Raw genomic sequence first — 26,659 nt, forward strand, 5'->3', positions numbered from 1 at the left:
ATATATACACATATATATGTATATATATAAAAACCCATCAATGAATTTCAAAGGATATACATTTAATCTTATAAATACTAATGGGAGAATATCTTTGCACAGATTGCTTGAAAAATGTAGCATCTTTCCCTAGATGCTAAAGGCAAGAGAAAAGGTTCTAAGAAAGAGGAAAAGGCATAGAGTCTTCCGTGGATTGTTGCAGGCCTGTCTCCTTTAACATCAAAAGACTGAGTGTCTCTTAGATGCATGGTGGTTGTCATTTCAGAGCTAATCTCATCTCAGTCTGTCATTCTTGGTAAGCCCCCAAGCTTTAAAATCCAACCCCAACACACACACACACACACACACACACACACACACACACACACACACACACATACACACACACACACACACACACACACACACACACGGTACTCTTGTATCTTTTCAGTGTTGCACATAGTGATTTTACACACTCTTTTCCACTAAGTGCTATGAATTAGTGTTTCAATTCATCAGTGCTAACTAACCTCAGTGAGAAAGTACAAAGAGTCAGGTGTGTCTATGTCAGTTGTTTGGAATGACCCTTTCACAGGCTTGTATATCAGACATCCTGCATATCAGATATTTACAGTATGATTAATAACAATAGCAAAATTACAGTTATGAAGTAGCAATAAAAATAATTTTATGGTTGTGGGTTGTCACAACATGAGGAGTTGCATTAGGGAAGTTGAGAACCACTGGTCTATGTAGAATTGACAAAAATAAATGGAATTTCATTGGAGTATTGTGTCTTTTAATGTTTCTCTTCTGTCTCGAGTAGATAAAAATTGTCTGTTTTGTTTACACCCAATATCAAACCTTAACATCATCTGCTGAAACCCTGGGACAAGAATGCCCCTTAAATTAACTGTCCTCTTGTATCACCTGCTAACTATCTCTTTAGGAGATTTCTAAGGCACAGTGTTCATGGATAGCTATGTGAGACACAGAACAGAGTAGCGATCTTGCCATCTGAATACTAAAAATATTCCTATTACTAGTGTGTGACCTTAGTAATTCCTTAAAGTATATCTTATTTCCAAGATGTCCTCTTGTGAAATATTTAAAATAATCCTGCAGTTTTTCTGCTTTGTTTTGTTGTTTTTGTTGTTGTTGTTTTGGGGTTTGTTTTTTTTGTTTTGTTTTGTTTTGTTTCTTTTAATCATAGCTTTAAGATAGTATGTCACCAAGAACACAGTCAAAGGCAGAGAAAAAATAGCTTGACTTCAAGGGGCACTTTAATGACTGTCTATATTACTAAGAAGAACGGTAAGCCTTACTCCTCTTGAACAGAAAAGAGTCCTGGGTTAGAGGGTGACATCAGTCACCATGAGAGATGCAAACCCAAGTAGCACTCTTAAGTGGCACATAAATGCCATTCCTCCCAGAGGGGTTTTCCAAGGACCATCTGTGGTATCATCTCCTTCCTCCAGCAGCCATGGCTGACTGAACCTCATCAGTCTACTCACGTTGGGGGTTCAGAGAAGTCAGATCTGTAATTGTACTTAATGAGAAAAGCTGTTCAGATAAAAACATCAATAAGTGCCAACAGCACTATGTGTCATCATCATTTTTTTCTTCAAACACAAGCAGTCTGTGATTAAACTGCATCACAGATACGCAGCAAAACTCTCTTCTTAAAAATGAAATAAGACTATTTTGATCTTTTAATTTATGGTTATTATTACATATGGGCAAAAGGCAACATCTGACAGTTTTCTGCAACTGCTTGATCTGAAAGATTCAAGTACAGGACAGTCAAGAGGCTAGGAAGGGAAAGAAGGATGCTTCCCATGGAGGAGAAGTGGAGGGGGGAAGTGTGAGGAGCCGCAGATCAAGGTGGTGGGGTGAGGAGGCGGGAAAACAGGAAAAAGGCAATAGATAAAAGCAGAAAAACCACAGGCTGCCCTGGAGCAATTAGAAGGAAATGAGAAGAAAATGTGTTTTCACTTATGTGACTCCGGAAGGATATTTTAAAAACCCATGACGTCACTTCCATGCCAGGATAGCAAAGATATTTCATAAAGCATGGCTGTGTTCCTTTACTCCATCCCGGAGAAGATTACTGCAAGCTACAGACTTACTTTGTTATTGTCTATGTCTGAGAGTGTGTGTTCAGTACACATTTCACAAAGAAAACCTTAAAACGATCTAAATTTTATCTTAAAAACCATTGCTTACTGAGAACACACTTAAGAATGTCCCTAAAATATTAATTTTTTTCTTTTACAATGTATGTCCTTGAAGCTATTTACTTCTAAACTTAAAGTCAATCTATAAAATGCACATGTCACATAAAAAAGCAGCAGTACCACCATCTAAAAACCACACGTTTTTACTTTTTTTAAAAAAAAAAATGGACACCCAAGCGACAATGACATTTCTGTCACAGAAGGAAAATACTCTTAAGATATTATTGTCCTTCACAAGTTCGAAACATAACACTATGTCTCTTACTAGACATATAAAAGGAGTTTCCAGTTATTTTTACCTGTCTCTCTTTCCATTTGAATATTCTAGCAAATCAATTTGTTTAACTATAAACTATAAGTTTTGTATAGGAAAGTAATGAGAGATATTTCCCACACACCAAAATATAGGCACCCTGCTACCCATGAGATCATATCCACAGATGAATCCTTCCAGAAGAACAGCTTTAAGACTCCATGCATAACTACCCTCAGGTGACCACTAGGCACCTAAGTGTGTGACCTTCTGGGTCATCCACCTGCCTTTTAAGAGATGATCAATACATACTTAATTCTCACTCTGGGACAATATATCTCTAAAGCATTTGAAAGGGAAAAAAACCATAAATTAAAAATTCAGCTGTTGAGAAAATACTTTTTGTACTCAATACCAAAGCTGAAATTTCCATGTACTAAAGGATATTTACGTTTCTGTATATCATTGAGTAATTGACAATGGTTCTCTCTCCTCATCATCCTATCTGGATGTTGTTCTGATGAAATCCAGGCAATACTACCCCCCTACAATCTCTATTCCATCCTCTGTAGCCCCTGAACATTTTGAGATTGAATTGAAAAGTTCTAAATGAGAGTGAATAAGGATATGATGCATGTTCAGAAATTCAAAACTCTTCATCCATTCTAACATATAAGCTAAATATTATCTTTAGAACATCATAGTCGCTGAGGAGGCAGCAGGGGATAGGCAGTAAATGGTCCTCACTGCCAATTCTCACTCCTTCTGGGCCACACTAAACACCACTCTCCTGTGTCCACTATGATATTGTTCTAGGGTTCAGTAACTGTGATTCCATCAACACAAAATCAGCTGAACATCTGAGCCATTTTATCTACCAGGTCATCTAAGACCCATAGCAGCAGTCGGCTTCATAGTGGCCATTTCATCAAAAAGGCCATCTACAAATTGGAAAAGGAGGAAAAATGGCAGCCGTATGCACATATTTCACTGAAGTCCCAGGGCCTTTGCTTTTAAGCAAGGTTATTTCTGTACACAGAAGTGGCAGAGATTTGCTAAAATCCTAGATAAACAGGATAACAATCAGACTCTGATAATCAGCTATAATATTGAATACTCTAACATTCTAACTGGACTAATAGAAAGGATGCTGCCTATGAAAGACAAGTTTATAGCTAAATTATTCAAATAAGTTTTTATCCTCAGTGATAAGAGCTCATGTAAGAAACCTAACAGGGATCTATGCCTTTTAAGAAACTATAAACAGAATATTGTGAAAAGAAATCTAGGGCTCCCGAATTCCAAGTGCCTCTTCATCAAAGACTTGTGAAATGTAAACCAGTTCCTTCAGAACATTTACTAAATTTTAATTCCGTACTTTACAGTACAGCTGCCTAACATAGTTGGAAATTTGATTGCAAATGAAGAGAAGCCTCGGTTCCTCTCTATTTGATCCTGAGACATTGTTAACAATGATTATAGCAGATCCTTTGTAAACTGGAGCTGGAAAGAATTAGCCTGCAGAACCTGCTTCAGCAAAAGATCTTGCAAAATGCCTATGAGCATAGAAACAAAATCTTCCCTCTTAACAGAGGCAGGTGAGCACTGTTGGGACAATTTTTCCACCAGCTTTAAAGGGATAAGCTATGAAGCAAATAAGAAGCTGAGTTTTTCTGGGGTTAGGGATTTAACTCAGTGGTAGAGCACTTGCATATAAAGTGCTTTGGTCCTCAGCTCCAGAAGAAAAAAAGAAAGAACAAAAGACAGAGAGGAGTGGGAGGGAGGGAAAGAAGGAGGGAAGAAATAGAAGGAGGAAGGGACAGAGGGAGTGATAGAGCAAGGAAGGGAGGAAGGAAGGAAGAAAGAAAGGAAGGAAGGAAGGAAGGAAGGAAGGAAGGAAGGAAGGAAGGAAGGAAGGAAGGAACCTAATTTTCAAGCGTTTTTCACAGCTAATAGACATAAAGTTACGCATGTGACATAAGGACATGCCATTTGGGAGGTAAAGGGTTTCATAACTGCATGCAGAGGGACCAATATGCATTCAGGCAAGTTGACGAGAAAAGTAAATGTGAGGCCTCTTTCTGATTACATTCACGCCATACTACAGTAAGCACTTGCAATAAATGACTTGAATGACTTGAAAATCGCTTAGATGCCGGTGCTGACATCAAGAGAAAAACTTTATTACCAAACTCTACTGGGCTTAAAATTATGCTGGAAAGAATACAAATATGTATGAGATGCATAAAGATATATTAAGAAAACACTCCAGTATAAAACTGAATATCAAGCATGACAAATATTGGGTCCCAAGTTTGCCCAAAAAAGTAAATTATAACAGACAGAGGAGGATATGCCATTGGGCTGTACAACATGGCAGAGGTGTACAAAATATTCTCCAAATACTTGAACCATTCTTAGCGTCTCTTCAACTTGAGTGATAAATTTTGCTGGAATTAATACTGAGTTCTATAAGATTATATAAGATTATTTAAAGCTGCAACAGAAACTCAGAGATTGTCAATGGAAAGAGGCAATGTCTTAAAGTATATATAACACTGGGGGGAGGTGGGGAAGGGAGACAGGGCAAATGACATTAAGTAATGAAAAAGGAATTAATTCTGTCAATCACCGATCACTGGATATATTCTAGAAACCCTAGGCTTCTAGGCATTTATAGTCTTTTCCTTCTGAAGGTCCCTATGATGGTTTAAAAGAAAATGGCTCCCAAAGGGAGTGGCACTACTAGGAGGTGTGGCCTTGTTGGGGGTAGGTGTGGTCTTGGAGAAGGAATTGTGTCACTGTGGGGCCAGGCTTTGAGGTCTCTTTTCTCAAGCTTCACCTAGTGTTATAGTCAGTAGACTTGCTGCTGCCTTCTGGTCAAGATGTAACGAGCACCACATCCACCTGCGCGTCACCATCATGATGATAATGGACTGAACCTCTGAAACTGTAAGCCACCACCTCAATTAAATGTTTTCTTTGTAAGAGTTACCATGGTCATGGTGTCTCTTCACAGCAATAAAAACCTAACTAAGACAGAAGTTGGTACCAGGGACTGGGGTACTGTTGTGATAGGCCTGACCATGCTTTTGTTTGGAGTAGTATGGACTTTAGTACTTTGCGTTAGGAAAACAGTGGAATGCTTTAAGCATTGCTTAATGAGGCATACTAGTAGGGGCATGGACGACAATGGTGTTGATAATAATTTGAACTGTCTGGAGTTGGCTCAAGAGGTTTCAGAGAAGAATTTTAGTATGTTGCCTAGAAATCATTCTGGAGATATTGTGGTGAAGAAAAGGGATGCCTTTTGCCCTTGTCCCAAGAGTCTGCCTGAGGCTAAAGTGAAGAGTTTTGGATTAATTGCGTTGGCAGAAGAAATCCTCAAACAGTGTAGTATAGACTCTGTCATGTAGATATTAGTGTTAACTCTAATGAAGATATATAGTGAAAAGGAGTGAGCTGAGCAAGAAAAGATATTTGAGGAGAAAAGGGACACAAGAATGGAGCTAAATCCTCTATTCAAGGAGATAAACAGATTAAGAAATGGAATAAAGGAAGTGGTGACCTTGAGGCCGGATCCCACTCAAGTTTCCAATTTGTGAAAAGGAACTGGAGAAAAGCTTAGAGCTGAGTGTGGTGGAACACAGTTTTAATTCCAGCACTGGAAAGGCAGAGGCTGGCGGATCTCTGAGTATGAGGCCAGCCTAATACACAGAGCAAGTTTCAGGACAGCCAGGCTTAGACAGTGAAAGACAGGAAGCTGGTGATGATGTAACTGAACAGGGAGGTAGGGGTATGTTCCAGCCCCAGTAAACAGCAGAACTTGGTAGCTTTGGTCATGTGGTTCTGGCTTTAGAGTTAAGGATAGAAGAAATGGTTTATAGAAGTTGCCTCTGTACCTAATAACAGCCACTGAGGCCAGGCATGTATCAGGGGTGTCCCTGAATGGAGGCCAAGTAGAGAGGCCATTGTGTGAAGCTATGAGATTGAAGCCTGGATTGTCTTAGAGAACCCAAGATGTTATAGATGCCAAAGTCTTGGAATACCTGCCCAGAAGAGCTGCTAACCAAGAGAAAGAAGTATTTTGCAGTCAAACATAAATGGAAATGGAGGTCTGAAGAGCATTTTGACATCAGACATGGAGATGCAAAATTTGGAGTTTGCCCAGCTAGTTTTTAGTCTTGATTTTGTCCAGTATCTCCTCTTCCCTATGTTTTGGAATGGTAATGTATATCCTATGCCACTATATGATGGAAGTATGTGATCTGCTATTTTATTTTGATTTTTGTAGGGGGATTACAGTTAAGAGATTGCCATGCATCTCAGAAGAGACTTTGGACTTTGAAACAAGTTTGAGACTGTTATAGACTATGGGGACTTTTGAAGTTGGATTAAATGCACTTTTTGCATTATAATATGGCTATAAGCCTTTGGGGGAGCCTTTGAGGGAGTAGAATGTGGTGATTTGAAAGAAAATGACTCCCAAAGGGAGTGGCGCTATTAGGAGATGTGGCTTTGTTGGAGTAGATATGGCTTTGTTGGAGGAAGTGTGCCATTGTTGGGGCAGGCTTTGAGGTCTCTTTTCCCAAGCTTCACTTAGTGTGACAGTCAGTTGACTTCTTGCTGCCTTCTGGTCAGGATGTAGGCAGCACCATGTCTGCCTGCATGATGATGGATTGAACCTCTGAAACTGTAAGCCACCACTGCAATTAAATGTTTTCTTTGTAAGAGAATTGCCATGGTCATGGTGTTTCTTTACAGCAATAAAAAACTAAATAAGACAGTCCCCCGCCCCCCCCCCCCCCCGCCAATATTCCAATTCATAGTCTGAACTTTGTATTTCTCTTAGCATCCAGGTACTTTGAAGAAGCATAAACTCAGAATTAAGCGGAGCCTCTGAATTACATTTCACAAGTCATGGGGGAAAAAATCACTCTGTGATTATTTTTCTTCACTCAAAAACTTGTCTCCAGGATCTAAGCTCATTAAAGGGAGAAACTTCAATCTTAGTATATCATCCCCCTCAAAAGGGAGAATGCAATGACAATTTTAGCATCATCCATAGTTTCATGCTTGAAACAGCACCTAAGGTGTGTTCATGAACCAGAATAGAGCTTATGACTGTTATACAATTCCATTTTGGCATCTAGTCAGCCATGAAAGCAGTTTCATTTTTATGTGAAATATGCCAGATGGCATATGCCCTGCATGGTTAAAGCAAACATTCAGAGCTCAACTCTGCAGCGAACATTTTACTAGAGAGAACATTCGATCACATGGTTATGTGAGCCCCACGTGGTGTTTTGAAAGCAGTCCTGATACTCTGCTTTTGTTAGTGCTTTCCCATTTTAATTGTTGGGGCAAGGAAGGGGTGTGTCTTGTGTGGATTTACGGAGACTGTTAAACTCCCTATTTGTTGTTGATGGCCACTAAGCTTATAAAGAAGTCAAGTTTACTGTGAAAGAGAGTAAATCAGTCTGGGGAGATGACGAAGTGAGTTTGAATCCCTAGTACCAGGGTAAAGCCAAATGAAATAGTGTCCATCTGTAATCCCAGGGCTTCTATGAGAAGATGAAAGCTCAGAAGCCACCGAGTCTGGCATACACATATTAATATAAAAGAAATCCTGTGACAGGTAAGACAAATAGAATAGGATGAGAAAGATATACATCGGGTCTGACTGTTTCAGAAGAGAGAATAAAGGCTCTCAATCATTGAACTATAGAGTTCAAGAGCAAGAAGAATTCTTCTGATGCTAATTTTTGAGAAATGTAGACTTGCTAATGATCTCTATAAGCAAGAACCAAATGACTGACTACAAGAGAGGCATACATGGATGTGAGCGCCCCTGAACATGCTGAACTTTAATTAAAGTGAGCAACTACTTGTCACATGCTACCTTCTGAGCATTGTGCACTATGAGATGAGGGGTGTGTGACCTCAAATCTTGGTTGGAAAAAAAAACAAAGCTTAAATGTGTAAGGCAGGGTCTGCTTGGAAGTGCATTGTCAAAATATGGCTAATCTTGGAAACACTAATCCCAAATAGGTTGCTGTGAATTGCTATGGAAATAGGTGGGCTTTCTGACACGCTTCCCTTTTAACTACACTTGAGATAGGGTAGGAGGGGTCTAGTCTTTGCCTTTGGGTCAAAGGGCATCCTGTTTCTGAGCCGAACTGTGAGTGATCCCACCGCAGCTCACCTGTCTTAAATCCATGACTGTTAGGGTCCACAGAGGTTTCCTAGTGAGATTTGAGCTTGCTTTACACAACAGGGCTGCATTAGGGAATGCTTTGACCACGTGCATAGTCACCAGGTGTCTGAGATGGTCTGCACTTGGCTCTGCTGGGGGGAGGTCTTTCACTCCACCCCTTGGCATTCCTTTAAAAGCCCTTTGGCAGAGACAGTCGGGGCCCGATGGATTAGGATCCAGGCCCTCCCGAGGCTGTCCTGTGTTTTCTGTCTGTCTCGCTCTGGCTATATTTCTATCTAATATTTCCTGCTGCTCCTGCTCAAGAGTACCCTGGAGGAAAGTGGGGGTGGGATGGCCCCCCACACATGACCAAGTCCACATTTACCTGTACATTTCCATTTATTCATTCTTCATAGAAGACTGCAAGTCCCAGTGGTCCCTAGGCCTCCTACACCGGTGAAAAACGGAATCTAGATCCCTCCCTGTATAAGTGACAGCTGAAGATGCCATCGAGAACCTTCTTTGGCTCTTTGTTTTCCTGTTCTTTGATTTGTTTTGTCCTTTTCAGGTTGGTTTGGTTTTATTTCTTTTTCTGTTTTTAGATGTCTGTTTTCTAATGAGGAAACAAGAAGGCATGTGGGTTTGGGAAGATGTAGTGGGGAGGATCTGGGAGGATTTGTGGGAGGCGGAAACCATAGTCAGAATGTATTGTAAGAAAAAAACTATTTTCAATTAAAACATCTGAAAAATAATTTTAAAAAAATAGGAAGAGCTAGAACATCTGAGACTTAAAAGAGCTGGAAAACCAGAGCCACCAACAGGCAAAGTGGGGTAAAGTCAAGAAGATAAACAGAGAACAAAGTTACCAACGTGGCTGCCCATGGCAGCCCAGCAACTAAAGAGCCTACAGAGTAATTTAATTAAGGAAGTAATCATGGAACTAGAGGGATGACTTAGTGGTTAAGAGACCTGATTGCTCTTCCAGAGGACAGGGATTCCATTCCCAGCACGTACATGGGAGCTCACAAATGTTTGTAACTCCAGGTCCAGGGGTTCTGATGCCATCTTCTGACCTCAAGGGTCATTGCTTGTAGGTGGTGCACAGCTATACATGTAGACAAAACACTCACACACATAAAATAAAATACAGTATTATTTTCAAGGAAGCTATTTATACCAGAACTAACTGGCTGGAGAGGACCTTCGGGATATTCTGCATGTTCAAACTGGAGAATCAAGAGTGACTCAGCTGAGGACATGAGCTTGAGTTCAACATGCTTCCTGCTCTTAGACAATGCCTCTGGGACAAACCTGTGTGTCACTGACGTGATGCCCTTCCTGGTGAAGAAAAGGAGGTCAAGCTGGAAGCGCTGCTAAACAAACAGTTATTGGCTGTCTGATACCATTCATAATTATTCTTGATCCTCAATTTATTGCATATAATACGCTATTCATTTTAATTTTACAGATGGACATTCCTTACACTAGCTTATAATACACTAACAGCTAGGTCAAGGTTAAGGAAAATGTTTCACATGATTCTTATTCTTACATATTGAAGACCCAACCCTGCCTTTCAGCGGGTCAAACCCTTATGGACTGGTTCCTGGTTTATTTATAATGCATGTCAAAATAGAAATTGGTGATCCTGTCATTCACGTAATTAGGCGAAATTGGACACATATAAAATGCATCCCTAACTGAATTTATCATCCTTTTCTGCATCTTTACTATATTTGGAAAACAGATAGGGATGCCTCTGACTAAGCTATGAAAAATGCATAACTAACTTGAGTATGTTAAACTCCACTAAACCTGAAGTAACTACATCTCCAGAAGACTTGCTTTAGAATCTTCCAAACTTCAGTGCCTTCCCTGTGAATTTTAAATTTAATTTGAAATTCTCTTTGTCATCTCAATTAAAGAAGTGACGCCTTTCTGTGCTTTGGCCACATGGCAAATGGAAGAGAGTAGAAAGTGAAAGGGTTAACAGGAAGAGACTACAAATAGATGTCTCACACATGACCAGTCACTAAAACATGTGATTTTAAGCTTTTAAAAATATAGACTTACATTAAGTGAGGTTCTATTTTTTATAAGTGATGCTGTTTGAATCAGGTATCTAACTCTGGTGGGAAAAGGGTCCTGCTGATCAGTAATGTAGATCTCGTGTAATAAAACAAATCCCATACTAAAATAGATAGGTCTCATGTTGGCAGGAAGATCTAGGAATAGATGAGGGCTCATAAGTGCCATGAATGCTTCTCCTTCTCTTTCTCTTCATTTTTTGGGGGGGTATGTTTTATCCATATAGATTCCTTCATTCTTGGTATTAGGAAAGATCATATAAGAAAGTGGTGTTCACTGAAACAGCTATACAGAAATTTCAAAAAGAAGAAAGAGGATCGGAAAGGGTGGTCAGAAAGATAGCTCCATAGGTGTTCTCTTAGCATTAATCCTAAATGTTACATGATAATGTAGACTGTTTTATTCTGTATAAAGGAAGACAACAGACATGATCTTAAGAACAAAGCATTTTCTTGGTCTTTGTCACTTAAGATTTAGAAAGAAAATGAGGTCATTTGAATTATTTTTAAGGACAAGAAAATATATCAGATGGTCTTTTTCCTCCTTTGGAGACCTTGACATTGTCTTATGAGGTACGAAGATTAGAGAAAAGGAATGCCTGGGACCCTGTTAGTCTTGATTAGGTCACAGTTCCAGAAATTCAAATGAATACTATGGTATGGAGCTTCCTTCAACACCCCACCTAAACAACCATCATTTATGACTCCAACGGTGTGCAGGCAGCATCATTTGGGGCAGTCATACTGCTATTTTAAATTTTAGTTTATTTTCAGTAGAGTGTTAAAGAGCCCCATTGTAAATCTCAGCATAATAAAATTATCTAGTGCAATGCACGACAGATACATCTGCCCTGCTTGGACAGTCATATCTCTCCCACAAGTCAGCAGTCTCTGAAAGGATAGAAGAAAAAGGTTAACTTCACTTTTCTGTTGTAGCAATAACAATAATTCTCAGAGCACACCAGAATCAGCAATAAATGTTATTACTTTTAAATAAAAACAGCTAGTGTGCATTGACTGCTTGCATATACAAATGCTCCTCCAATGTGTACAGGTCAACTTCATTTCTTACAAAATAGTGGCTATGCACATTGCCAAGAAAGTACATATTCTATATATTCCTAGGGCCCTCAGAAACCTTATTTATTAAAGCAAGACCCATCTTTTAAAAATGAGTCCATTTGTTGCAAAGAAAAGTTTCTTTGATTGGGGGTTGACCGCTCATGAAGTCTCAACAACACAGATGCCTAAACAAGGCCCAAACAAGAATCATACCAGCAGGCATGCTAACGTGAAGAAGGAAAATTTCGTGGGGCCCCAACACTAGACAAAGAACCACAGGCAAAGGAATGCTGAGAGCGGTAGAAATAGTCTTCCCCAATTAGTTAGCCAATACTGAGTGGTCAGCCCTCAATGCACACGCAGGTAATGTTATATGGAGGAGTAGACTGGGTTTGTATATTTAGGAATATAAATGTATATAAATACATATATGAAAACAAAGAAAAGGGACATGAACTTGAGGAAGAACTGTGAGAGGGTACATGAGAAGGGTTGGAGGGGGAAAAGGGAAAGGGGAGAAAGATGTGTTTTTATATTTTAACTTTAGAAAAATTTTAAAATTAAAAAAAAAAAATCTACTCCACTAAATTAACCCAATATTTAAATGCTGAAAGAACTCTTTAAAATCCAGTTCCAGTAAAGACAGAGATTACAAATCAAGACCTCAGTTAACCATAAATTCTGTTACTAAACACTGTCAACGTGAAGAATAACGTCACCCCTATGCTCCCTTCAGCACCCTGGATATTTTGCATGTGGTGGTGATAACTGAGTGCTTGCAAAGCAGATTCTCCAAGTTCATCATGGGCTGTCCTTCACAAATGGAATACTTTGTAACTAATATTCTACCAGAGAGAGGAAGTGGGGGGGGGGTGGCTAAGTTAATTACATCCTGATAGACACCACTTTCTGTCATGACTTTTTGATGTTTGTGTTAGTTCATCCATTTGAGGAAGTGAGTCTTATGGCTAAAGCTTTTCTCTCCAGGTCCTGCCAAGCCCCAGCAGTCCCGTAGCCCACTTAAAAAATTAATATACAGACACGTATATTATTTAAACTGCTCAGCCATTAGCTCAGGCCTATCATTGTCCATTAGCTCAGGCCTATCATTGTCTAGCTCTTACTCTTATACTCAGCCCATTTCTGTTCATCTATATGTCGCCACATGTTCTGTGGCTGTACCTGCTGCCTTTACATTATGCTCCCTGGACGGCAGGCTGGCGTCTCCTCCTTTCCATCTTCCTGTTCTCTCAATTCTCCTCTCTGCTAGTCCCGCCTATACTTCCTGCCTGGTTACTGGCCAATCAGTGTTTTATTTATCAATCAATCATCCACAACAGAGTCTGACTGTTTGGACTCCTTATAGACTTAAGAGCTTGATTGAACAATATTTGTGTTGTACCTATAAAGCCACATTCTTTGAATGACTCAGAAATAAATGTTTCAGTTAAATTTGAATGTGGTTTGCCTGAAGCTCTCAAGATACTTTCTTCCTTCCTGAATTAATAAATCATATGAAACTGAGAGAGTAACATATGGTGCCTACTGTGGGAACATTTTATTCAAATTATTGAGAATTCTGCAATCTGATTGCACTTTAATAAACACATGAAAAGTCCCTCTCACGTTATAAATGTGCAAGTGGCTAGATTGAGTATTTTCCCATGCTTTGCTGATTTTTCCAATACCTTCAGGAGTTAGAATAAATGTTTTATGTTTAATCAAAAGGCGTGATGCATGTTGCTTGCTGTCTATTAAGAACCTTTTAAACTATTTCAGAAGTGTCAAGGGAAGTGACAATCTGTATACAGCCATGACCAATCACCCAGCTCTGATACTTCACTCCTGGCCCATTTCACATCCATGGGTCTTATTAATTGATTCATTAAGTAATTATCTCTGAAATCTGAAGATTAACACACGCGTGGGAAATGAAAGCATGTAAATTCTTAAAACCTCCCAGGGCATAATTTGAAAATACTCATTACCATCTATAAACTTGTTCTCAATGTTTTGACCCAGAAATTCTACTTCTTTAAATTTATCCTAGAGAAGCAAACAAATACTCAAAGTAATTTATGGTTGCCACAGTAGTATTTATACCACTGTGGCTAGCATGGTCCAGCCTGAGATTTATAAAATCATAATACTTTTAGAATTAAGCTTGTCCTTTGTCCTTACCTGCCACCATCTGCAGTCTCATACTGCAATTCCAGAGATGTGGCCTTGAACCCTGTTCGTTTATGAACAATCTTGGCCTGGTTAGGTCCTATCTCCCGTTTATCTTTCCTTCACTGACTGTCAACTACTCGGAACCCTGTATCTAGCTCTACCTTCTCTATCCCACCTCCCATCGTCTCTCATTCCTTCCCCACCCACCCCCACTGCCCATAGCTATCTCCACATCTGTAGCCTAGATCCAGATTAGTCAGATTAGTTGCTTTTGAAACTACTTTCAGTGTAAGCCACTTTTGATGCCTGAGATAGCCCTTTCCTCTCCAATTCTTCCCTCTATGAGGGTCATCTCAGCACCTACACACTGAGCAACACACCCATTGTTTGGCTGCCATCTTTCCCTGGTCCAGTTAAATAGACCATTCACCTACTTTGCTGACCTAGCTGCGGTCATGAATCTACGCCACCGGCCAAATCAAAGGAAGGCCAGATTATCATATCAGACAAACCAAAGGAAAAAAGTCCATATGCCCAGGTTAAATAGCAAAAAGAAGAATAGCATGAATGTCTAAGACAGAATTTCTCCCAATAATCCTACAGAAGTATTCCCTACCGAGAATTACCTGGAAGAACCGCAGGACGTAGAATTTAAAAGAATAATCATAAACATTATCAAAGAATTCAGGGAATTTAAAGAAGGCACAAACACCACACTGAATTCCAAGAAGATAACAATAAATGCTGGAGTGATATCCAAGAAAATATAAATGCAGAGCTGAATGAAATGACAAATATAATTCAAGATTTGAAAACTTGATTCAATCGAGAAATAGAAGCATTGGAGAGAATATTGTCCTAATACCCAAACCAGATAAAAACACAGCACAAATCCAAAACTGTAGGCAAATATCCCTGAATAACATAGATTAAAAAAAATTCCAATAACATACTATCAAACGAAATACAAGCATATATCAAAAAGATCATCTACCATGATCAAGTTGGCTTCATCCTCCAAATGAAGGGGATTTGTATATTATGTATATTATGTTCAATATACATAAGTCAGTAATTATAATAAATTACATAAATGGACTTAAAAACAAAAATCACATGATTACCTCAATAGATACAGAAAAAGCCTTTGACAAAAATCTGACATGTTTTCATGATATAAGTCCTAAAGAGACTAGGGATGAAGAAACATACTTCAACATAATAAAAGATGTGTGTGACAAACCCACAATCAATGTTATCAAAAATGGAGAAAAATTTGGAGCAAACCCATTAAAATCAGGCACAAGAAGGGATGCCCACTCTCCCTGTTCCTTTCAATTTTGTGTTGGAAGCACTAGCTGTAGTAATAAGGCAAGAGAAAAAATTAAAGAGGTACAAAGAAAAAAAGAAATCAAGTTACAGGTAATATTTTCTATATAAGAGATACTCAAAATTCCACCAGAAAACTTATTGAAACAATCAACAATTTTGGCAAAGGAGGTGGTGTACAAAATCAACTTAAAAAGAAGTGGCCTTTTTATACAGTGGCAGCAAATATACTGAGAATGAGATCATGGACACACCCTGTTAATGACAGCATCAAGACAATAAAATATCTTTTAATAAACAGGACCAAGAAGAGGAAAGACCTTTACAATGAAAACTTTAAATCTCTGAAGCAAGAAATTGAAAACAATACTAGAAAAATGTAGACATTCCATGTTCATGGATCGGTAGAATTAATACTGCGAAAAAGACACTCCAACCAAAAGCAATTAATAGAATTAGCAAAATCCTAGCCAAAATACCCACAAGTCCATACAAAATTAGAAAAGAATAATCTATCCTAAAACTCATATAGAACCAAAATAGACTCTGGTTAGCCAAAGGAATTCTGGGCAAATAAGAATACTGATGGGATTGCTATTTCAGATTTCAAGATATATTATAGAGCTATAGTAATAAGAAAACATGATACTGGCACACACACACACACACACACACACACACACACACACACAAAGGTACATGTAGATCCCTGGAATAAAGTAGAAGACCCACATATGAGAACTCATAACTACAGCCCTCTGGCATTTGACAAAGGCACATACACACACACACACACACACACACACACACACACACACACACACACTGTAGAAAAGACAGACTCTTCAATAAATTGTGCTGGGAAAGCTAGATGTTCACATGTAGAAAAAAATGAAATCAGACCCATATCTATCACTGTGAACAAATACTAGATCCAAGTGGATCAAAGTCCTCAATTTGAAACCTGGAACACTAAAATAGCTAGAAAAGAAAACATAGGTAGTACCCTACAAGATGTGGGAGGAGACTCTCTAAGAAGACTCCAGGTGCTCAAGAATTAAGACCAACAGTTGAAAACTAAAAAAACCTCTTTATAGGAAGCAGTTGAGTGAAGAAGAAACCCACAGGGTGGGAGATAATCTTTTGCCAGCCATACATCTAACACATTATTAATTAATACCCAGAATATACAAAGAACTCATAAAATAAAGAGTCAAAGAATTAAATCACCCAACTGAAAAAAATGGGCTAGGGAACTAAACAGAGAGTTCTCAATAGAAGAAATAAAAATACCTAAGAAATTCCTAAAAAAAAAAAAAAAAAGTTCATCATCCTTAACAATTAGGTAAATGCAAATTAAAACAACTTTGAGAATTCATGTTACCCTCATCAGAATGGCTTGGCTAAGATCAATAAAATGACTGACAACAAATGTTGAGGTTGTAAAAAAAAAAAAAAAAAGAAGAGGAACTCACATTCACCGTTGGTGGAATTGCAAACGGGTGCAGGTCCTGTGGAAATCAGCATGAAGAGTCCTCAAACAGCTCAAACTAAATTAGCATATTATCTATCTATACCATTCCTTGGCATAGGAACAAAGGACTCACTGTCCTTCTTCACAGATATTTGCTTAGCCATATTCATTGACACTCTACTCACAATAGCCAGGGAAGGGAAACAACATATATGTCCTTCAACAGATGAATGGATGATGGAAATGTGGTGTGTATACACAATGGAATACTATTCAGCTGCAAAGGAAAAAAATGAAAACATGAATTTTCAGGTAAGTAGTTAGACTTAGAAAGTGTTCTATTGAATGAGGTACCCTACATCCAGAAAGACAAACACTGCATGTTCTCTCTCATCTGTGGTATCCAGCTCCAATTTTTCAGATCTAAATGTAGCTTCCACTCCTCATCAAAGAAGCTTCTCTTTTCGAGAAAATGGAGACCATCACAGAAAACCACACTGGACACAATGCAAAGATCAATGGACCACGAGGAGCCCAGCCCCAATAGATCATTCTACATCACAGAGCCTGTATCTATGGCTCAGTGGAACTGTGGAAGAGGAGACAGGAAGATTATAAGAGCCAGAATACCAAGAAGTCGGCTGTGAAAGTCTCTCCTAGAATGGCTGCACAAACAAGATGGGAATGATAGCAGTAGCAACTGACATGCTAACATGGAAGAGGGAAACTTTCATGGAATCTCATCCCCAGACAGAAATCTGCAGGCAATTAATGACTGTTAGGAATGGGAGAACTGGCCTCTCCAAGGGATGAGACCCCTTGTTGGTTATCCAGTACGGAGTGGCCAGCCCTGAAATCATACACAGAAACAACAAAAATGGACTCAGAAAGTTGTATTTATACATGTGGGTATACATATACACGCAAATATGTGTGTAATAATCACAATAGATGAAAAGGAAGCTATCAATATGAGAGGGTAGGTGGGACAGAGAGGAAAGGGAGTGTGATATAATTTGATTTTATTTTAAAATGTATTAAAATGATAATATTTTTACTAAATAGCCAATTAAAGCAGCCATTTTTGTCCTCAGCTGGCAATGATGGAAGCAAGCTGGCCTCAGATTGGCATTTAGTTACTTCTAAGAGAAAAAGACTACCTGGCTTAGTGAAATAAATAAAGCAAAGAAGGAAGTAATAGGCTATAAAGCAGTGTGTCTGAACAGGATAATGTTACTCAGTGTTTGGGAGAGAGAGGGAAATCTGTATATTTACCAAGATGTTGGTGATTACCACTGGACAATTAGATTTCAAAGACGTTTTAATTTTCCTTTTACTACTTACACTGAAATCTCCATTTTTAACGCATGACCACAATCACTGTTGTAAACAACTGGATGTCAGACTTCTTAAAAGCTATCATGGTATTGAGGACGGTGACTTCCTCCTACACGGTAGAAAGCCGGGCTTTTCTGGACTTAGGGTTCTGTCCATTTACTAGCTCTCCATGGGAAGCCTCTGACACCACCTTCTTAAAGTTACCAAGGCCCTCACTGTAATATTGCAACCTGTTTGTGCACCACCACCCACCATGCAACCCCAGTATTAACTCTTCTTCTGCTCGGGAAACACAGTGACAGTGGAGTCCTGCAGTCACATCATCTCAGGTGCAATTTAAGTGTGCATCGCTAGCCAGTTACCAGCAAAACGTCAACATCCGCATATTCCATTCCTGGTCAAAATAGAAATCTACATACACACACACACACACACACACACACACACACACACACACACACACAATGGAGACCCCTCCAAAATAAAAATGTTCCCTCTCACTGACAATCAGATAAATGCAAATAAAAGCTACTTCAAGACACCATCTTACTTCACCCAGAATGGCAATCAACAAATGATGAATCTTAGCAGGGATAGGGAGAAAAAAGAGGCCTTATGCATTGCTGTGTATAATGCAGACACTTTAAAAAATCATTATGGAAATTTAAAACAACAACCTAAAAACATATATACCATATGAACATCTACACCACTCCACAATGTTTACTCAAAAGACTCCTGGTCAACATATCACAGAGATACTTACACATTAATCTTTATTATAGAACTATTCACAATGGAATAAGTTGTGGAAACAACCTAGGTGTCCACCAACAAAGGTGTGATTAAAGAAACTGTGAGATTATCTCTGTGTGTGTGTGTGTACACATAGATGTAATATATATATACACATATATATGTGTGCATATATATAGTATATATACATGTACTAGTTTTTCAGCTGTAAATAAAAATGAAGTTATGGCATTTGCCAGAAGATGGGTAAAAATGGTACTGATTAGAATAAGTGAATTAAGTGTGTCTCAGAAAGATAAATACCATGTTTTCTCTTATTTGTTGGTCCTGTATTTTGTAGGTATATAAAGTCATCTAGGTACAGATGGTATCAAAGTGGAAGCCAAGCATTCTGGGAAACAAAGGCAATAATAAGAATTGGGAGGGGTAGGAGAAGGAGTGGAAATGTTCTCAAAGTGCATGATTTTTTGAAAAATAAATATCAGATCTAGGATTTTTTTTTTCAGTTCATGCCAGAGAGGGCTGGGTTGGTTCAGGACAAATCTACCTAGCATGTTACTCAGCATGCCTTCTGCTGTATATACAAATAGCATCTCAAAACTAAATGTGTAGAGGCATATTCATTTTCACCCACCATACAACCACATTCATTTACCTTATCTTAGCACTGCAGATTGTCTGTGCTCTGTTATCAAGACAATTTCTCTTCATATTTCTTAAATTTTACAGAGATAGATAGGTAGACAGATGATAGATAGATAGATAGATAGATAGATACATACATACATACATACATACATGGATGGATAGATAGATAGATAGATAGATAGATAGATAGATAGATAGATAGATAGATATAGATAGATATTCCTTTTTTCTCATACTTTTAAATTTATCCCAATGAAAACATACCTTTTTCAGGTTTTGTACATTTGTTTACATAGTTCCAACCACTTAAAATTCCCTACTCCATAAGATTATATCCACTGACCACATTTTATGTCTTGCTTTTCCATGCATCTACATCATACCTTAATCTAATTTCTGCTTTTGCTGAAGTATAGACAATGGAAGACAATATGCTACCTCAATTCTTTCTAAACTCCAGGCTTTAAAACTTGTCTTCCTACTTGCTAGAAAAGCAATGCCTACATAATAATGCTGATGCAATCATAACAAAACTCGAACTTGGGCATGTAAATTATGCTATTCAGTCAACGAGATTTCAAGTCAGAAAATGAGACTCAAGAAGGAAGAATGGGGCCGGGTGGTAGTGATGCATGCCTTTAATTCCAGCACTTGTGAGGCAGAGGCAAGCAGATCTCTGTGAGTTTGAAGCCAGCCTGGTCTACAGAGCGAGATTCAGGACAGGTACCAAAACTACACAGAGAAAACCTATCTTGGAAAAAAAAAAAAAAAAGAATGTGCAAGCGAATTCTTCTATCTGCTTAACTACAGCACACTGGTAACATTTCCAGTGGCTGACTCCATCAATACAGCAATGACTTGCACGCTGCTTTGACAGGACAATTTTTTCCTATTTGGCAAAACAAAAGGAAAAAGCAGAGCATCATCAATCCCTTTGATTTGATTCTTTTCTCCTTTACTTTTTAGCTTATTAGATTGCATGCATTTCTAAAAGCCATTGACATATAACTAGATTAAAAACACAGAAACATTGAAGATGAAAGCAGGTTGGGGACAGTGACATGTGACTTTTATGTCAGGCTATTAAATTTGACGTTGCTCGTGCAGACAGAGGACCTTCCTCACAGGTATTGCAGGTAGGAGACTAACGTCATTAGATTTGTTTCCCAGATAGGAACCTGGTTCAAAATGGGAAGGTGGACCACTATTGATAAAGCAGTGAGTTGCATGGCAATATGGTAACAATAAAATAATCCATGAATGAAGATTCATTCCTGGATTCCTGGGCAGAAGAGATTTGAGATGAAGATGAGACATTCAATTTTGTTTTTCATAGAAAGCATGTTGATCCCTTGACCATAAGGAATGCTGTCTTTATGCATTGTACAAAACTGGCTTTTGAAGAACCTTTTTAAAAACAAACACTTGTTCTTTGGGGCTTTTTGGAGCTGTGTGTTACTTGTGTGTTCTGTTTTGCATGGAGAAGCTGATGAAAACCACAGCTAGCTACATTCTAGTGCCAAAATGGGCCGTGAACAATGCTGCAGACTGCTCCCCTGGCTCTAATCTTCCCATCTGTGAATTTGAAATGACTGACAAAGGGGAGCAGAAAAGTTTGATTTAAAAAAAATGATTTTTCTGACAAAAGCAATATCGAACAAAAGCACCAAAAGGATGCTCTCAAGAACAGAGGGCCAGATTCCCAGTTACAGCCAAACTGAATGCTGAGTTGCTAACAGGCCAGTGTTGCTGGGGGTTTTCTAAAATGAAGTGTTTAGAGCGCTTGTTGGTCCCTCCAAAAGCAGTTGATCACAACCCAGGCTGACAAATCACACTGTTTTTTAATATTAACTTACCAGCAGTCCCATACTCAGATGCTGCAGAAAATTCCAAGTATGTGGATATTCCGAACAGGTTAGCTACCCAGATTTTCCAGCCTGGAGACTGGAAACCCCGAGGCCCTTGGCTTATGTTTGTGGTGTGTGGAGGAGATGGCTATTGGTTTCTTGGTAATCCCCTTTCTGTACAAGTAAGAAAGAAATTAAAAGCTGGGCCTGGAAAGATGGCTAGGCAGTTAAGAGGACTGGCTGTTCTTCCAAAGGACCCTAGTTTGATTCCCAGTACCCAGTATATATACATATACATATACAAATTAAGTAACATATCAACATAATAAAAGATGTACATACATACACACATTAAAAAAAAAAAAAACAGGTAAGAGCTATTCTGGGCCTGAGCTGGTACTGTAAAAGTTCTTGCCTTGGTGACATAGTTATTTAAAGAAGACATCTGAGGCCCCTGCTGCTCAGTGGAACAGCAAATGTTTACAGTGGCGTACATATAACCTTACAAGGAAGCAATGGCTCAGATCATACCACATCCAGGCTGTAGCAACGGGACTTCGCCACTTGCAATCTTTTGTCTACACTCTATAGGCCTCATTGGCTAGAGTCAAGACAACAGTTGAAAGATAACCCGGAATAATTCATGCTACTACTACCTTTCCTCCTCATTTTCCTCCTCAAGTCAAGGCTCAATGAGTCTCCAAAGGGAACAATTGTGGCAGTGGTTGGTCCCAAAGAAGTCCGTGTTGGGGGGCATCCTACATGGTTTCCTCCTGTTCACTGCACTCAGGCTACTTTAATTTGAGCTTCCTTCTGGTTTCGGACTATAGAGATGAACTTATGCCTGTGCCTGGAATCCAATATATGCTAAAGCTCTACATATATGTCCAGTGCTGACAGTTAAGTTTTATGGATAAGTGGGTTGTACTCAAGCAGTCACAGAGAAAATAAACTCCTTGGATTGACTTAATTTTACCATTTTGGAAAATTTATTGTAAAGGTTATCTACTCGACTATCTTTTTAAACTTGATAAAAGAAACAAACTTCTTGCTAGTCCCATACTTCATATGAGTAAAGAAAATATCTAAATGAACTTCATGAGGATGCTATCTCATTAAAAAGTGCCAGAGATGAGAGAAAATATCACAGATAGACTTGGCAAAACAGAACCTTTGTACTCTGTAGTTTTTACTCCAATACTACGCTAAAGTGTTGCGTCTGTTTTTTAAAAATGCAACTCATGTAGGAGAACTCATGCCCACCTCCTCTTCCAATAAATTCTCGACCCTTAGGGGCCAAGGAAGGTCAGATAGAGTCAGACTTTTCTTAGATCTACTGTTCCCTGGGGCGCCATCAGTGTTTGGACTTCCATGTGTGTGGGAGGGAGAACACAGAGTGAAGCCTTTAGCACAAGCTCAGTCACAAAATGTATTAACAAAGACACAGAACAATCAGTTCTTAGATACAATGCCTGGGATGAAGCATTGTTAAATACAAATAATGAATAAGTTTGTCCTTTGCTCCACCATGACTTTACCTCTTAGATTTTAAACCCATCAGGATAGAATAAGAGCTTACATTCATGACTTGTTCCCATAGCTCTGATAAAAAGAAACCAGGAAAATATATGGCCGTAATATTTTAAAGGTTGTTCGTTTGTGTGTGTGTGTGTGTGTGTGTGTGTGTGTGTGTGTGTGTGTGTGTTTGAGATGAACTCACATAGTCCCACTTGTTCTGGACTTTTCTATGTATTTGAAGACGGTCTTGAATTTCTGATTCTCTACCCTCCACCTCCCAAGTGCTGAAATTATAGGCATCTACCACCATACCCAGTTTATACAGTACCAGGGATGAAACGCAGGGCTTTGCATATGCTTAGGAAAGCATTCTGCCAACTGAGCTACATCTCAAGCCCCTCAAAATTTAAGACAAAAGTATTCTTCCTGGACAGTCAAGAAATAAAGCTGAGGGGAAGACAGAAGGAAATAAAAACTTTCTGGTACATAAATGTTCAACAAGTGTTAGCTATTCTGTTGCCTCCTTGATCTGTCATAAATACCATGGATAAATATTAGATAAGTTGATACACAGTGGTAAAAAAAAACAAACAAATAAATAAGAGAAACAAATTTCCTTCACAAATGCGAAGGAAAACTTTAGAAAATACAAGGGTGAAGAAGAAAACAGAGGACAGAAATAGTCCATAATTAGAAATGTTTCATGACTTTTTCACCTACATAAATATAAATCACTGTCACCCACTGTCCTCTGAATGATCCCAGAAAGACAGTCACCATATAAATGAGGGGATTTTTCCTTAAGGGACAGTACACAGAATTTTACAAAGTGTGTAAAGAACCATTCCGTCACTGTGAATGGACCTCTCCCTGGGTCTGTTTCTCATTTCATTCCGGGTTGTGTAGATACATTTAAGTGCAAGACTCCCAGCATGTTGTCTCTTTACAAAGAAGGATTTCTGCAGGGACTGTGGGTGATGAGAAACAGGACCTGAGCACTTTTGATTTCTCAACACTACTCCCTTCATTTATTGTCATGAACACACAGTGACCATTTTTCCTGTGTTATTTTCACATCCATATCCACTAGCACGAACAACAGAATAAAACATTTCAAGGAAGCTCTCCTCTCAGGCTTTGGGGAAACTCAAAGCATAACATTTTTCAAGATCAACTTGGCCTTCTCAGAGTTCGTTTACAGTACTTAATATTTTTGTACATTTGTTTCTTAGATTTTTTTAAGCTTTTACTTGGAGGTTTTCATATATGCAGATAATGTAATATGATCATACCTACCTTTATTTCTCTCATCCAACACTGCCCATAACCCTTCAATATGCCCCTCACCACTTCATTTTTCTTTATTGTTTTTAATAACCCACTGTATCCAGTTAGAGTTACACACACACACACACACACACACACACACACACATACATGCATGTGAAGCCACCCACTGGAATATGGGGAACTTACCAGTGACCACGGTATCAGTAAAGAAAGATTTTCCCTGCACCAGCAACTGTCCACTGCCAATATCTCCTCAGTAACACATGGGACCTAGAGATCATCTCTTCCATCTATACTAAGATTTTGGCTAGCTTGATCTTGTGTGTGTTACCATGGCTACTATAAGTTCATGAGTTCAGTGGTCAAGTCATGTCCAGGAGACATGTCACATCATTGTTCCCATCCTCTGACTCTTACATTCTTTCCATCTCACCTAACACAACATTCCCTGAACCTTGGTGGTAATGTATTTAATACAGCTGTCCTCAACACTGTGATCAGCTATTCATCTCTCCTGTGACTGCTGGCCACTGCGAAAAAGAAGTTTCTCTGACCAAGGTTGGTAGTAGAATGCAATTTGACAGGATGAGTCATTAGCAGAGTAACTGTCTTAAATTGAGTTTTGTTGCTGTGAGTAAATATCATGACCAAAAGTAACTTATGGGGGGGCGGATTTTATTTCATCTTACAATTCCCTGGTCATAATACATTATTAGGGGAAGTCAGGGAAAGAACTCAAGGCAGGAACTGAACCAGAGTCCACAGGAAAATGCTGCTTACTGACTGGCTTCTTTTCTGGTTTGCTTAGCTAGGTTTTCTTATGTAGTTCAGAGCCACATGCCTATTGATAGGACTACACATAGTGGGTTGGGCCCTCTTACATCAATAGCAATTAAGATGCCTCACAGACATGGCCACAGGCCAATTTGATCTATATAATGATTCAGGTGAGGTTCCATCTTCCCAGTTTTGTGCCAATTCGACAGCTGAAGCTAACCATGGCAATAACAAGATCGGGTTCTATCCTAGGGCCTGTGACTTTCTCATCCATGGGCTTTTGACCAGGAGTAACAGGCATCCAGTGCCCTCTTGGAGAGCAGACCTCAAATCCAACCAGAAAGCAGTTAGTTGCCCATAACAGCTGTGCCGTTACTACACCAGTGGATATATGTTTCCTGGTAGATTGGTATTGTAGTAAGCAGGGCCCAGTACTGGGTAAGAAAATCGATATCTTTCCTCTCCCAGTGGCTGGTGCAACACCTTCCCTTGGCACCGTGAAAGCTGACCAGCAGAGAGGAAGTGTCCTTGTTTTTAAGGTTGATTTTTCTCAACTCTGCAAAGTCTGAGGTGTCTTCATCAATAGGACCTTACCTCGTACTTATGATGAGTAACCAAGGGCAGTGGCAATATCCCTCGTTGTTTTAAAGACCTCCAGCACGTCCTTGACAAATAATCCTTTGAGATGTATCCCACACCTTGCACTTTTTTTTATTTAATAACCTACATATTCTAGAAGAGTCATTGTCCCCCCACGAGAGGGAACTCCCTGTGGAAATTTTGAGGTATATTTTGGAAACGGTTTACTAACTAGTGGGCTCCATAAAGCTTCTTCATACATCCTTAGCTTTAGTTAACCCACCTACTACCTCCTCCTCTAACCCCTGCCTCCAACCTCACTTCATCCTTAAACCCACAGTATACCCTCTCTGCTTTCACATCCAGTGTATTCTATTATCCATATTATTTTAATTGGGATGTGTGATAGTAGACTTCAGTATGGCTTTTTATAGCTCTTTCTTTACCTCAGGTTAAGGTTAGCTCTCTCCTTTACCTCAATTTCTCCCATACTCCAGGGTATCTCCCTACTTAAGCCTTTCCATTCCCTGTACATCTATCTTTGTTTTATCTGTAATGTACTATTCTCTCTCTTTTAATGTGCCCCCATTAATTGAAATGGCTCCTTTCAATTTCCTGGATTTCACTTGTATCTTAATATAAACATGAAAAACAAAAGACTTGAAACATTTATCAGAGAAAACATACGGCTTTTATCCTTCTAGGCCTGAGTTACCCCACTTCATATTTTTTTCCAGCTCAATCCATTCATCTTCAAATTTCACATTTCTTTTCAGCTGAGTAACATTGAAGTGTATATATAAACTAAGCTCTTCTGATTCGTTCATCTGTTGATCTTATTCATTCATCTATGTTGATTTCATTCATTCTAATATTATCAAAAATGTGTTTGTACATGTACATTTTTGAATCATTGGTTTCTTCATGTGTGCAGGTGTCAGATTGGCCCTCTGTTTTCCTCCATCACGTGCATTTGCATGTAACAGTAAGAGTTGAACTCATAGAGACCATAACTGAAATAAACATTATGTGGGTAGATCACCATGTGCAGTATAAGCTTGTTCAAGATGGATTCTGAGAGTAAGGAAGTCCCTGCTTGACTCCTCCACAACTG

The sequence above is a fragment of the Peromyscus maniculatus genome, chromosome 22 (genome assembly GCF_049852395.1).
Source record: "Peromyscus maniculatus bairdii isolate BWxNUB_F1_BW_parent chromosome 22, HU_Pman_BW_mat_3.1, whole genome shotgun sequence".
NCBI lineage: Eukaryota > Metazoa > Chordata > Mammalia > Rodentia > Cricetidae > Peromyscus > Peromyscus maniculatus.